Source organism: Tupaia chinensis, unplaced genomic scaffold, assembly GCF_000334495.1.
Source record: "Tupaia chinensis unplaced genomic scaffold, TupChi_1.0 Scaffold147500_2, whole genome shotgun sequence".
In the NCBI taxonomy this organism is placed as follows: Eukaryota; Metazoa; Chordata; class Mammalia; order Scandentia; family Tupaiidae; genus Tupaia; species Tupaia belangeri.
Window position 1 is genome coordinate 1,245,090 of NW_006207352.1, and position 5,978 is coordinate 1,251,067.

Consider the following 5,978-nt stretch of genomic DNA (forward strand, 5'->3'; position numbering starts at 1 on the left):
CCCGAGCTCGCGACCTTGCGCGGGCCCCAGTGCCACTTCCCGTTCGCCCGCCGGCCAGAGAAGGGAAGGATGACGACCTCCAGCCCAGGCCCACCACCGCCGCCGCGCGCCCCTATGTGTATTATTCATACCTGTGTGCTTTTGTGAATGTTGGTGTATATTTATGTGTGGGTGTCCAATCTTTAGGAGTGTAATTTATTTACTTTGCAAAATAATTTAGAGTTTACAAAAGTTATTTACCATAGGCTCCATTGGAGTTATATTTTTAGGAAGATGAATTACATTTTTACTGGGCACATGTCCATTTTTCATGTATATATGCCTTCATGAATGTGACTGTATTTTTGTGAGTTTGTCTAAACTACAGGCTTATGATTAATTTACAATAGAAAAGAATTTAAGGACATACAGAATGATTTCTAAAAGGCTCCACTGCAGTTGTGTATCTAGAGAGATTTAGTGCCTATATACTGTTTGTGTGTGTATTATTTATGCATGTGTGCATATGTGACCCTGTGTCTGTGTTTGTATGTGCTTCTCTAAGCTTCAATAGTGCAATTTATTTATGGTACAAAGGATTTCAAAGTTACAGAAGAATTAGCAGTCAGCTCCACTGGAGTGGTTTTCTTTAGGGAAATTGTTACCTTTCTACTGTGCTTGTGTCTATTATTCATACATGTGTGCATATGTGAACATGGGTTTGCATTACTGTGTGTGTGTCCAAGTTGTAGGTTTGTGATTTGTTTACAGTATAACAGAATTCTAAAGCTTATAGATAAATTCCCAAAGGCTCCATTGCAGTTGTGTTTTCTAGAAAGATGCAGTACCTTTATACTGTGCTTTTGTGTGTTATTCATGTATGTGTGCATATTTGAACATGTGTCTGTGTTTGTGTGTGCTTGTTTGAGCTCCAGGAGTGCAATTTATTTACAGCATAAAAAGATTTCAGAACTTACAGAAGGTCGATCAAAGACTTCATTGAAGTTTTTTTAAAATGGAAATGCAGTACTTTGGGGAACCAGCAGTTAGCGTAATGGCTAAGTTGCTGGACTCCCATGTAGTCAACCATGGTTCGCGTCCCGGACCCGGTGGCTTAGAACTCATGCTGGGTGCATGTGCGTGCGTGCCCAAGATCCCGAGAGGAGAATGGAGGAGAAGGGATTGAGGCGTGACCATCCCCCCCTGGGGTGTGATTTCTTGCTTTCTGTCTCTATGTCTCTCTCTGTCTGTCTGGCGAGCGCACATGCCCTATAGCAAAAACCTCTTAAAAAAAAAAAAAGGAAATGCAGTACTTTGTACCGTACCTGTGTGTATCATATTGGTGTGCTTTTGTGAATGTTGGTGTATTTACATGTGTGTCCAAGGTTCAGGAGTGCAATTTACTTTCAGCACAAAATAATTTTAGGGCTTATAAATGGTTAGCCAAAGACTGCTGCAGTTGTATTCTTTAGAAAGATGTATTGCTTTTTTACTCTACATGTGTCCATTTTTCACTCCTATGTGCATATGTGAATGTGGGTGTGTGTTTTTGTGTGCATGTCCATTGTTCATAAGTACAATTTCTTTTCAGTAAAAAAGGAGTTTTGATCTTTTAGAAAGATTTGGCAAATACTCCTGTGGAGTTGTGTTTTCTAGAGAGATGTAGTAGTTTTTTACAGTGTGTGTATTATTTCTTCACTTGTACCTATGTGAACCTGGATGTGTATTTGTGTATGTGTGTCTATGCTGAGTTGTGTGATTCTTTTACAGTAGAAAATAAATGTATATCTTACAGAAGTATTTGCAAAGGGCTCCATTGGAGTTGTGTTTTCTAGAAAGATGTAGTATTTTTATACTGTATATGTGTGTATTATTCTTCCATGTGCACATATGTGTACATGAGTGTGTATTTCTGTGGGATCTGCCCTCACTCATGTGCAGTCACTTACAGAATGGGGACCTGTGGGAATGAGAGCTAACCCTACTGGATCCCCAGCATAGTGTAAGGTCCACTCATTGGCTCTTACCTTAATGGGCAGGGCAGCAACCCCTTGACCACAGTCAGGAAGCCCGTCCCATCTCACATCCTGTGTGCATGTAGACAAGCATGCTGAGTAGGAAGCCAGTCCTTGGGGGCAGTCTGAGGGCAGGCTTGATATAAACCAAACCCCAGGAGCTGAATTTTAGCTGAACTATCTGTCCAGGTGCTCTTGCAGGGTGCCAGCCTGCCCTTGGGGAAGCAATAGAGCCTCCTGGGTTGGGGTGGGGAAGTCATGTCCAGACCTACCAATCCGTTTCTTGAGCAACCCAGCCATGGGCTGCCCTTGTGGAACCACCCACTGTTGGGGATGTTCACGGCAACTGCAGGGAGAGCAGAGAAGGCCACAGGCATAAAGGTGCCAGGGGAGGGCTACCCAGCAGTGGCCTGTCTGTGTCAGAGGGGTTCTTGAAACTAGAGGCAATGCTCCAGAGAAATTCATGCCAGCATCTCAGCCTTCCTTATGGCTAGGAGAAAGCTCAGTCCTGATACGTCAGAACAGGCAGCTCAGTCATGGGTGCAGCCACTGTGCCAAGCAACTCAGCAGTTCTTTGAAAAGCCCACCAAAGGGGCTAGCTGCAGTGCATAGTATAGCACAACACTCCCATGCTGAAGCCACAGGGGAAGGTCCCAGGTTTGTGTCCCGAGGTCTCTCTGTGTACACTAGGCATGCACATGTGACCATAACCTGGATGGGCTGACTGCAGGGATGATGTGGCATGGAGACACTGCTGGGTGTGCCTGCCTCTGTATCTCTCTCTCATAGAAGAAATAAACAAAAACCTTAAGAGTTACCATATGACCCAGCAATCCTGCTTTTAGGTATATACCAAAAGAATTAAACATTTTCTAGAGCCAGCAGATGATATGGTGGTTAAGGTAACTGGATCCCATATGGCTGACTGCACAGTTTTTCTGACACCTGGCAGCTTGAAAAACACACATGTGCATGTACATGCATCCCCCAAGTCCCAGGGAGAGTGGAGGAGAAGAGATTGCAGTGTGGCCACACCCTGTGGGGGTTTCTCACTTGCCCTCTCTTGGTCTCTCTGTTAAGCACACACACCCCTATGTCAAAAGCCTAAATATAAGATACAATTTTATATATATATATATATATTTTTTTTTCCTACACAAAAACCTGAATGGTAATGACCATATCAGCATTACTGATAATAGCCAGAAATTGCAAACAACCCAATTGCCCATCAGCAGGTGAATGGGCAAATAAACTGTGGTGAATCCACATGATGGAGCATTGTTCAGCCTTTAAAGTAATCAATATTTGGGACCAGCAAGTGGCATGGTGGTTAAGGCACTGGACTTCCATCTGACCCACTGCAGTTCAGGTCTCAGACCTGGTGGTTTGAAAACCATGCTGGGTGTGTGTGCATGCATGCCCAAGATCCCAGGAGGAGAATGGAGAAGTGGTTGCAGCATGGCTATCCTCCCTAGGGGGTGATTTTTTCACTTTCCCTCTCACTGTCTCTCTACAGCAAGTGAATGCACTTATTACAAAAACCTGAAATAAAAAAGTAATTGAATTTTGATATGTGCCACAATATATATGGGTTTTGAAAACACTAGTCTGAGGAAAGATATTAAGGAGAAAAATAGGTAGACATTTATGGGGCCCAGAAATGGATTATTATCTGTTGATGATAACGTGTATAGTATCCTCAACTGGACGGGTGTGAAGGGTATTCATGTTGGAAAATTCGATTTACAAGCTAAGTGATGTATAGGGATTAAATGAATATATTTTTAAAAAATTATGCTATGTTAAGAATCCATGTACAAAAGACCTCCTATTATACAGGACTCCATTTATATGAATATCCAGAAAACACACATCTGTAGAGACACAAAGTGAAATTGAGGTGGCCAGGGGTTGGAATAAGGGGACTGAAAACTATGACATTTCTTTGGGAAATGATAGAAACATTCTGAAGTTAGACAGAGGTGATGGTACAACACAGTGAATATACTAAAAATCTCTAAAGTGTCCATTTGAAATGATGCATTTTGGGATAAGTAGGTACTGTAGTGTTAAGGCACTGGACTCCCACATGGCCAACTATGGTTTAAGTCCCAATCCTGGCAGCTTGAAACTAACACCAGGCTTGTGTGTGTACATCCCCAAAATCATGAAAGAGAGAATGGATTATGGTGTGGCCATCCCCTATTGAGGGTTATTTCTCACTTTCTCTCTCTCTCTGTCCTTTTAGCAAGTGGATGCACCCTATAGCAAAAATCTCTAAAAAAGAAACAAACAAAAAGACAAAGAAAAGGAACTGTTGAACCAATAATCCCATCCACCCTGAGGCCTTAGGAAATGCTCTTCCCCCTGCTTGCTTCTCTGTGTCTGATTCTGTGTGACAGGCTCTTTCTCATCCTTCAGACTTCTGTTAAATGTCACCTTAAGAGCTGGGACATAGCCTTAATGTAAAATTGCTATTCACCCCCCACCTCCATTTCTTTCTGTTTCCATGCACTGTTCAGTTTATCTGCAGCACCGACCACAAAATTACCGGCTCTTATTTGTAGTTTGTCTCCCTAACTAAAGTGTGATGCCACAAGGCAAGGGCTTGTCTTCCTGCCCTGTCTGTCCAGTGGTGGGTGAGTGAATTGTGTGTTTGTGGGTCAGGTGCACAACAGCTCACACTTGTCACACAAGGTTCTACATTTCGTGTGTTTCAGCTTGTGAAGTCCATTTTGGAAACACCAGGTGGCCCATCGATAATGTCCTTGGGGAAGTCGGAGGTGGGTTTAAGGTGAGTTGCCAACCACACCCCTTGTGGTCAGTGCAGGTCACGCTGTGGCCTGTGATCTGCCAGCTTCCAGTTGTACCGCTGCTCGCAGTAGACCGGCTTGGGTTTGGCAGGTAACTGTGTAGTTCTCTGCTGAGAAATCAGCAAAATGGAGATGGGGAGACCAGCTGGCTCCTCTAAGAATGGAGTGTGCGATCTAGATGAGGCTTTTTTCTCTCCCAGGTGTCAGGTTGGGACCCTCCCTGTGGGACCTTCCCTGCAGGGGTGGGACCCTCCCTGTGGGACCCTCCCTGCAGGTGTGAATGCAGGCCTGTGGCCTGCATAAGCCGTGAGCACACGGTACTGGGTCTGGAGTCCCTGCCCTCATTGTTCTTTTCTTCTTGGAGTCAGATTTGTTTATTTTTTATTGAGACAGAATTCAACTAACTTTAATTCACTTTTTTTTTTTTTTTTAGAAAGAGATTTTTGCTACAGGGCATTTGTGCTCACTGGAGACACAGAGACAAAAAGAGAAAGTGAAAGATAACCACCCAAGGAGATAGCCATGCCACAATCCCTTCTCCTCTCTGAATTTTGGGCATGTGTGCACAAAACACCTAGCATTAGTTTAAATCTGCTGGGTCTGGTATTTGAACCATGGTTGGTCACGTGGGAGTCCACAGTAACTGCAGTGGGCTTTCTGCACCCTGCTGCTGACATGCAGGCTGCCATGGGACTACTGCAACCAATGCAGTGCCGTACTCCCAGCAGGAGTAAGTGCCTGCAATGTGCCAATGAAGGATATGCTCCTGACAGCAAATAGAACACGTGGGCAGACCTGAACCCAGTGCACAACCTGAAGCAGGCTGCCTGGACACCCAGACTGTGAGAAAACTGAAGTCAAGTTCTGAGGTGGGTGTCTGATAAGACCCTACAGGAATGAACAATTGGCAAACTCTCTAGGGAGGTTTCCAGCATGCTAGGGGCCACAAGCGAAGCCAATATGAGTGAGCTGCAGCCGTGGAGGGTAAATGTGTCTGGGGAAGGCAGTACTCACTGGGCTGTGGACAACCCTCTTTCAGGATGCAGCCCCCAGAGAACTGAATGCTGAGCAGAGACTGCAGGTGGCACAGGTGAACAGGAGTGGAGAGGAAGGAGGAGTTTAGGTAGGAAAGACAGAATGTTTACCTAGGATGCTAGACTACGTATTG

General features: G+C 44.5%; 1 long non-coding RNA gene across 1 annotated transcript in view; it reads left to right on the top strand.

Moving 5' to 3' along the window:
- The window catches only part of LOC102487578 (uncharacterized), a 21,862-nt gene that overhangs the window by 9,252 nt on the left and 6,632 nt on the right, over positions 1 to 5,978 (top strand). Inside the window, exon 2 of the long non-coding RNA XR_337600.1 lies at positions 4,718 to 4,791. This is a non-coding gene — a long non-coding RNA (uncharacterized LOC102487578). The remainder of the gene's footprint in view (positions 1 to 4,717; positions 4,792 to 5,978) is intronic.